We start from the raw sequence: 9,738 nt of genomic DNA, 5'->3' as shown, positions 1-9,738 counted from the left end.
TCTCCTCCTTCATTGAGATCATGGTTGCCTAGGTTCATGTACCTCCCTTGTCTCTACCCACTATCCTCATTACTTTTGGGTTAACAAAGACTTAAAATTAACAATCAGCTTAGTACAGGTCAAAATTTACAGAAAAAAAGCTTCAAACCTCTATTTCCTTTTGTATTTACAAATCCTAATACTAATATAAATCTTGAAAGCCTTGGCTCTAATTTTTGTCCCATTACGCCACAAGACTATAAGACACAGGAGCAGAAATTAGGCCACTCAGCCATCGAGTCTGTTCGACACATCAACAGTCACTCTGCATCTATCTTATGAGTTCCCCTGAATATCTTAAAAGATATCATTCAACTTGCACCGTAGACTTCCTCTATATTCTGTCAGCAGTGTTGACCTCTTCAGCCATTCTTAAGCACAACAGTCACCCATAAAAACAACCAATCTTCCTGCGAGGTCCTGCCAATTCCAGTAAAGTGTTCGGTGTTCCAGCACCGAAATTTTGGAATTAGAAGACATGAGAACGACATTGCGATATCCTGAGCAAATTTCATTCAGAGTCCTTACGACTTTCATTCCTTCCAAATGAGATGGTTTTAACGAGGAATTTGGTCCATCACACCTCCCTCACGTGATGATGGCTGGATCATTGGGACTTATAGCTCAGTTCCCTTCGAAAGTCGGTGCAGCGGGGAAGAGGTGTTTTTTTGCTTGTTTATTTTGTGGCATAGTGTGCCTTTGAACAGGACGAATTGAACCCCAGGGTCAGGGTGCAGCACAAAAGAGTGTCTTCACAGGTAATCCATAAACTCTGGCTGGTGAGAGTTACTAATTTGACTGTCTTAGTATAGCTTGAAAGTAAATTGAGGAAATACTTACAGACTACAAATTAAATGACGAGTACAAGCATACTAACAATCAAGTTAATAAGCAATTAAAATAGAGATGCTGGGCCATGTGTCATAACTGCATGATGTTGGAGCTGGTAGACCCCATTATGTTCATCATGAGCACATCTGAAGCATATGTTGGTTACTTAAGGAACTCCAGCTCAGAGCTGATGAACTGGATCTGAGCTTTGAATACTGTGACATTATCGGGGGGGGGGGGGGGAGAGTTACATAGTCACTGCCTTTCAGGAGACAGTCAAAGCTGTTCAGTTACTCACATTGAAATCAGTCAGTGTTCAGGCACAGGAGGGTGTGACTACCAGTGAGGCAGGGAGAGGAATACAAGAGGTAATGCTGAAGGAGCCTCAACCGTTGAGCTTGTCTAACAGGTTTGAGAGTCGTGCTCCCTGTGTGGATGAGAGTGGGAGGCTGGAGAGACAGCCATAGAACTGAGGTACAGGGAGAAATTCAAGTCGGGGTGGGGAGTTAGTCGAAAAGAGAAATGTAGTTGTTATCAGGGATGGTATCGTCAGGGGAATAGACACTGTTCAGGAGTCCTGAAGGCTGTGTTGACTGCCTGTTACCTGGGTTCACGATACCTTATCTGGGCTGCAGAGGAACTTGGAGTGGGTGGGTAAGGATCCAATTGTCGTAATCTGTGTAGGTATCAATGATATAGGCAGAAGAGGAAAAAAGTCCTGCTGAGGGAATGTGAACAGCCAGGGCTAAATTAAAAAGCAGAACTAAAAAAGTAATAATGTCTGGATTACTACCTAAGCCATGAGTAAATTGGGCACAAGGTCAACATGATTAAAGAGGTAACCAGTGGCTCAAAGATTGGTGTTGGAGAAATGGGTTTGAATTCATGGGGCATTGACACCACTACTGGGGAAGAAGGGAGCTGTTCGAATGGGACAGGCTGCACCTGAATCATGCTGAGACCAGAGTCCTGGTGAATCTCATAACCAGGGCTGTGCTTAGGGCTTTAAACTAAATAGGGGAGATGGGAGCGGTTTCCATTCCATGGAAAGTTATGAAACAAGGATTTGCATGTATTTGAAAAGGGAAGGACTGATTAGGGATAGTCAACATGGCTTTGTGCACGGGAAAGCATGTCTCGTTAACTTGATTGAGTTTTTTGAATAAGTAACGAAGAGGAATGATGAGGGCAGGGCAGTGGACATGATCTATATGGACTTCAGTAAGGCATTCGACAAGGCTCCTCATGGTAGACTGGTTAGCAAGGTTAGATCTCATAGAGTACAGGGAGCACTAGCCATGTGGATACAAAACTGGCTCGAAGGTAGAAGACAGAGGGTGGATGTGGAGGGTTGCCTTTCAGACTGGAGACGTGACCAGCGGTGTGCCACCAGAATCGCTGCTGGGTCCACCGTTTTTCATTATTTATATAAATGATTTGGATGTGACCATGGGAGGTATACTTAGTAAGTTTGCAGATGACACCAAAATTGGAGGAGGTGTAGTGGACAGCAAAGAAGATTACCACTGAATATAACGGGATCGTGAAGGGACCTAAGGGGCGATTTTATTTCATGCAAAGGGTGTTGCAGGTATGGAATGAGCTGCCCGAGGAAGTGATAGAGCACTTGCAGCATTTAAAAGGCATCTGCATGGGTATGTGCATAGGAAGGGTTGAGAGGGACATGGGCCACGTGCTGGCAAAAGTGACTAGATTAGGTTAGGATATCTGGTCAGCATGGAGGAGTTGGACCAAAGGGTCTGTTTCCATATTGTACGTCTCTATGTCTCTAAGTTAAAGGGATGGGATGGCTCAGCAGCAGCTATTAAAGTTTCTAGAACAACTAATAGGACACAGAGTATGGAAAGGGTCCAGAATCTAAGTTCAAGCACAGCAGATAAGAGTAAATTATGAGAAGGGTGATGGTCAACATAGGACTGAGGGTGTTGGATTTAAATGCACACAGTGCTCAAAACAAGGTAAATGAGCTTGCAGCATTTTTTGAAATTAATGGCTATGTTATTGTAGAGTGCAAGGGGATTACATCTGGAAATAAAGGGCTTGTCATAGGAGGAGCATTTGAGGACTCTGGGTCAGTACTTGATGGAGTTAAATTAGATTACTTACAGTGTGGAAACAGGCCCTTCGGCCCAGCAAGTCCACACCAACCTGCCAAAGCATAACCCACCAAGACCCATTCCCCTACATTTACCCCTTCACCTAATACTACGGGCAATTTAGCATGGCCAATTCACCTAACCTGCACATTTTTGGACTGTGGGAGGAAACCGGAGCAAACACACACAGACACGGGGAGAATGTGAAAGCTCCACGCAGACAGTCGCCTGAGGTGGGAATTGAACCCGGGTGTCTGGCGCTGTGAAGCAGCAGTGCTATCCACTGTGCCACCGTGCCACCCACCGTTTAGATGAATAATGGGTGATCAGATTAAAACTTAGAGTACTGAGAAGCCTGGTAGAGTGGATATGGAGAAGATGTTTCCACTAGGAGGAGAGACTAGGACCCAAGGGCATAGAATCAGAGTGAAGGGTCGACCCTTTAGAACGGAAGATGAGGAGGAATTTCTCCAGCCTGAGGGTGGCTAATTTGCAGGGTAATGGAGGCCAAGTCATTGAATGTATTTAAGACAGACATAGATAGACTCTTGATAGTAAGGGAATCAAGGATCACAGAAGAAGGCAGCAGGAGAATGGGGTTAAGAAATGTATCAGCCTGATTAAATGGCAGAGCAGACTTGATGGGCTGAATGGCCTACTTCTCCTCATGTGTCTTATAGATCTTGGACTCAAGTCCACTTTCCTGCTTACCCCGATAACTCTTGACTCCCCTAGATCAATTATCTATCCAACCCAACCCTAAATATATTCCACTGATCTCTGGAGGAGAGTATGCCAAAGACTTAAACGACCTCCTGAGAGAGAAAAAAATAATTCACCCTCACCTCCATCTTAAATGGGAGACACTTAGGTTTTAAACTGTGCCCTCTACTTGTAGATTCAGCACCCGGGAAGAGATATGTTCTCCACATCCATAGAAACATAGAATTGTATGAAAAGGAGTAGGCCATTTGACCTTTTGAGCCTGCTCCACAGGAATGGCTGATCATCCAACTCAGTACTCTGTTCCCACTTTCTCTCCATACCCCTGTGTCCCTCTGCCATTTTATATGTTCCAAAATAAAACTCTCTTCAACTCCGATGAGTGTCGTTACAATCTGCTCAATCTCCTGCTCAGAAGACAACCCCTTCATCCAAAGAATCAGCCAAGTGAACCCGCTCTGAACGATATCCCTCCTTAGGCATGGAGATTAAAGCTGTACATAGTACTCTGGGTGTCTAGGTTTCCACTTATGACTCGGCTTTTGTTTGGTAAGGTAAAAATTGGCAGAACCAACTGAGGCTTGCATGAATAGAGTAGCTGTTTTAGCGTTACATTTTACTAATTTGCAACTTAAATCTAATGACCAGACTTAACATAAACCAGGCCACACCTTTTCATCTGTTTGGCCTCATTCAATGTTCTTTCTGTTATGTCTAATTTATCAGTCAATAAACGCCTTCTTTGTCACTGTCCTACACACACAATACTCTTGGATGTGAATACAATGATTAGGTCTGTGAACCCAAGAGTATTATTTTACATGTGATTCCCTCCTTTGTCAGAAGCTAGAAGATGCACTGTTAACTGTTTACTCAAAGGAACTCATTTCAAACACCAGCCATTTCACATGTCCATACCACTTGCTGTGCTGCTGTCAGCTGTGGCTCAGTTATAGTCAAATAGTGTCATGCAGCACAGAAGAGACCTTTCACTGCATTGGGTCTGTGCTGAACCAACTGCACTAATCCCACTTTTCAGCATTTGGCCCATATCCTTGAATGTCATGACCCTTCAACTGCTAATTCAAGGGTCTCTTAAAAGTTACAAGATTTCCTGCTGCAAACTGCCCTCCTAGGCAGTACATTCCAGATTCCCAACCCTCTATCGATGATTTAATTTTCTCCCCAAATCCCTTATGATCCTCTCTGCTCTTCATTTTTAAAAAGATACTAACTTGCTATTGACCCTTCAACTAAGGAGAGCCGGTGCTGTCTTATCTCTGACTCCCGTGCTCCAAAGAAAACAATCTAAGCCAGCTTCTCTTCATAGCTAAATTGCTCTATCCTGAGCAATATCCTGGTGAATCTCCTTTGGGGCGTGTAGTTGCATCCTCCCTGTAGTGTGGTGACCAGAACTGCACACAGTGCTCCAGCTGTGACCGAAACAAAGGTTTGCTCAGCTCCAACGTAACCTCCCTGATCTTATAATCTATGTCACGACTGATAATGGGAGCGTGCCAGAAGCCTCCTAACTGCCCTATGAATGTGTCCTGCCTCCTTCAGGGATCTGAGGAGAAGCACCACAAAGCCTCCCCATTCCTCTGAGCCTGCCTGCACCCTGACATTCATCGAGTACTCCCTTTGCCTTGTTACATCTTCCAAAGTGCATCACCTCATACTTTTCAGGGTTAAATTACATCTGCTCCTGATCTGTCCATCTGGCCAACATTTCTATATTTTCCTGTAATCTAAAATGTTCTTTCCCATTATTACACAACCTGGTCAATCTTTGAGTCACTCACAAGCTTACTTATCATCACTACCCCTCCAACGTACTCAACTGTATGATGTATAGGATGCTTGGAGGGGTGGTGATGATAAGTAAACTTGTGAATGACTCAAAGATTGGCCATGTTGTGTAATAATGGAGAAGAAAATTATATATATCTCACGGATATTAAGGGTCCTAGCACTGATTCCTGTGGTACACCACTGGATGCAGATCTCCAGTCACACCAACAGCTTTCTACCACTACCCTCTGACTCTTGCCACTAAGCTTATTATAGATCTTGACAATTTATCCTGAATCCCATGTGCTTTTAGCTTTTTTATCAGTCTCCCATATGGGACCTTGTCAAAGGCTTTGCTGAAATCCATATAAACTACATCAGCAGCACTACCCTCATCAACGCACTTGATTTGATTTAATTTATTGTTGTCATGTGTACCTACGCACAGTGAAATCTTTCCTTTCATGAGCAGTACAGGTTGATCATAGCAAACAAGGACATACAGATCATTGGGTGCATAGGCAGAGCGAGACATACAAGGTTACAGCTGCACAGGAGGTGGACAAAGAAAGATCAACATTAGGTTTGAAATTCGAGAGGTCCGTTCAGCAGTCTAATAATAGCTGGGAAGAAACTGTTCTTGAACCTCCTGATCACCTTCTCGAAAAGTTACATCCAATATGTTAGGCGTGACCTCCCTCTGAGAGACCATGCTGACTCTCCCTGACCAAGCCTTGCCTCTCCAATGGAGATTAATTCTCTCCTGCAGAAGTTTCTCCAATAGTTTCCCCACCACTGGGAGGTAACACTCTCACCTCAAGGTTAAATTTTCCACCAAAAGAGAAAATGCTAGAAAATCTCAGCAAGTCTGGCAGCATCTGTAAGGAGAGAAAAGAGCTGACGTTTTGAGTCTAACTGACCCTTTGTCAAAGCTGGCAAATGATCAGTTAGACAAAGGGTCAGTTAGACTTGAAACATCAGCTCTCTTCTCTCCTTACAGATGCTGCCAGACCTGCTGAGATTTTCCAGCATTTTCTCTTTTGGGGTTTTAGATTCCAGCATCTGCAGAAATTTGCTTTTGTCAAATTTTCCACTCCTCCTTCAAAGTTTGAGGAGAAAAATCAAGACCAAGGCATCAGGGCAGTAGTGATGGAGTGCTGTACTGTCATTGGTGCCATCCTTTAGAAGGAAGGGTAGGAGATTGAGAAGGGGGATTACTCAGGCGATGAAGGCCTGCAGTCAAGTACAGATAATGTTGCCATTTCCTGCTCGGATCTGCTGTGTGTGCACAGAAACATCTGCGATCAATTCAAATTAGTCTGAGGAGCTGAGGTGAATTGAGACAAGGATGAGGCCATCCTCTTTGTGAAATGGCCAACCAATCCTTTATCCCCTTCACCGTCAGGTCAGATTACCAGAAACTGCTAGGTATATGGCTCAGTGGGGCCATCAAGGCTGCAGCAAGCTGTGTGTAGACCCTCAGTGCACAAACACCAAGTGTCACTATGTGCTGAGGTTCTACCTGTCCTTGGTATTGCGAAGGAGGAGCTGGTCTTTTTGCCGCAGAACGCTTCCAAGTCTTTTGACTATGACGTCTGCTTTGTCTCTCGTGGAAAAAGTTTGTTCAATAAAGCATGTTTGACGGCAAGTCCATCAGGCAGTGGTCAGCATGTAGCGAGCTCAAGACTCTGCGGGGAAAGGAGAGGGTGGATCCTCTCGGGTTATTCCCTGAGCTGACTGTCAAAGTCATTTGGCAGAATGCCTCTTCACCAGAACTTTCGAACAAGCACCAAGATGTGGGCTTGGTTAGTGGCAAGAAGGGCAGTACCCATCAGATCCTTCATGTATGCCCAGACTCTCTGTGCCATTGCACTACCCTTGGGGAGAGCTGTACTGGTGAAGAGATCATTGCACATCCCCTTCTGTAATGTACCTTCATGAAAAATGACTGGAGAGGATGCAGTGTTTCTTGTCAAGATTCATCCCTTGCAGCTCCAAGGCATGGCACTCTGTGCTATGTGGGCTGTTCCATTGAGATGCTCCAAGATAGACATTAATTGCACCCGAAGGACTATCAACTCCACGAAACACGCCAGAATTCTGTTGGTCTTGCAGTGCAATGAGTTGTTCTCGATCGAATATTGCAGATTGGCACATTCCATGGAATGGAACTCCATCCTAGGACTACATGCTGTGGGGCGCAGTAAAGCTTAGGGCAGCTGCTGTTAAAATGCAGTGGGGGAATGACCATCATCTGCAACATTTCTTTCATTATGTACCAAAGATCTGATAACTTATAGAACCCCTTGTAGCTTGTATTGGAACGTAAATGGTTTCTGGTCAAATCTAGTAAATGTTCCAATTTTGTATTAGGGTGAAGGGACATAAGACTGCAATGCTCAAGTGAAAATGTGATATTTTAAAATGATATTTTCTGTAGTGTCAAGACTGTTTCGTAATGCACTTAGAGATAATTTATGAATAACATACATTTTTGCAAACTAAGAAAGAAATCTTTTGGTCATTGAACGAAGATGTTTCTTTGGATGAACATACAAGATCCTCATGGGATTCTTTCAAATGGCTGGGGCGCTGCCCCTGATGTCATGACCAGCACTTAATAAAGAAACAGATTATCTGACCGTCATATTGCATAAATCGGCTGCATATTTTCTGCATTAAACCGATGATTCCACTCAAAGGTAATTCATTGAGAATGCAGATGAACATTGTTAAAAGACAAATGAATAAGCTTAATTCCCAAACAGCAAGAACACCTGCAAGAGGTCATCTTTTGCATGTTTTCTATTACTTCATAAGGAGTGTCAAAACGGGCAGACAAAACACGTGAAATTGCTTTTCATATCCTGTTATGCAATGCTATTATTCTCAACAAAACTGAATATGGACTGAGCAGTTCAACCAGTGACAGGAACTGAGGTTTGAAGTCCAAGGGAATTGAAAAGCCAATGTCACACTATGCATGTCTGATATTAGGACTTCTTAAAAATGTGTCAAAAAAGGCATAAGCTCAGATCTTGCTGTCAGTGTCAAAGTAAGGGCAATCATCAGTCATCATGCTTAAAAATAGCCATTGACTTTACAATTTCTTGTCCAAAACAGTCCAATGCATTCTACAATGAAGTGTGTGTGTGTGTGCCCTAGTTGATTGTCACCACATCAACAAACATTCACTACTGACTCTCAGTAGCAGCAGTGTGTACCAAGACACACTGCAGAAAGTCCCCAAGGTTCATTAGACAGCAGCTTCCAACCCACGACCACTACCATCTAGAAGGATAATGGCAGCAAATATATGGGAGCACAAGCATGTCCCTTTCCAAGTCATTGAATTCTTCAAGTCACTTTGTCAATATCCTGGAGTTTCCTCCCTAAAGGCATTGTGGGTATACCTACACCAATGCATTGCAGCAGTTCCAGAAGGCAGCTCACCACCTTCTTCTCAAGGGCGACTGTAGATAGGCAATAAATGCTAGTAACACCGACATCCTCTGAATAAATAAAATGTGCAAGGTTGTGTGTAGAACACAATCTAAGGAGAGAGGAAGAAAAGTTGGATTAAGAGAGGGGGAAAAGAGAAATTAAAAAGTAAACTTTTCAAAGTATATAGCAATATTGAAATCTGAAGGAATCAAATTACTTGTGAATGTTAATTTTCAGCACCCTCAAGATTGTTTAGAAAGAATTAAACCTTCATACAATGATAAAAATTCACGTAAATGCAAAAGGCCAACCCCAACATGTTTTTTTTTTCTGTTTTGTGGGTATTTGAGGGAAAACCATCGCAACTTCATGTCATTGATGTGTTGCTTCGCTGGTGCCAAGATCAAGGATGTCTCGGAGAGGATGCAGAATGTTCTCAAAGGGGAGAGGGACCAGCAGGAGGTCATTGTACACATTGGATCCAACGACATAGGAAGGGAGATTCTGAAGGGAGAATATAGAAAGCTAGGCAGGAATTTAAAAAGGAGGTCCTCGAGGGCAGTAATATCTGGATTACTCCCAATGCTATGAGCTAGTGAGGTTAGGAATAGGAGGAGCGAGCAGATGAATGTGTGGCTGAAGAGCTGGTGTATGGGAGAAGGATTCATATTTTCCAATCATTGGAATCTCTTCTGGGGTAGAAGTGACCTGTACAAGATGGATGGATTGCACCTGAATTGGAAGGGGTCTAATATACTGGCAGGGAGCTGCTCAGGAGCAGTTAAACTAGTAA

This window comes from Chiloscyllium punctatum, chromosome 30, assembly GCF_047496795.1.
Source record: "Chiloscyllium punctatum isolate Juve2018m chromosome 30, sChiPun1.3, whole genome shotgun sequence".
NCBI lineage: Eukaryota > Metazoa > Chordata > Chondrichthyes > Orectolobiformes > Hemiscylliidae > Chiloscyllium > Chiloscyllium punctatum.
The sequence above is the reverse complement of the archived record's forward strand: the minus strand, read 5'-3'. Positions refer to the sequence as shown.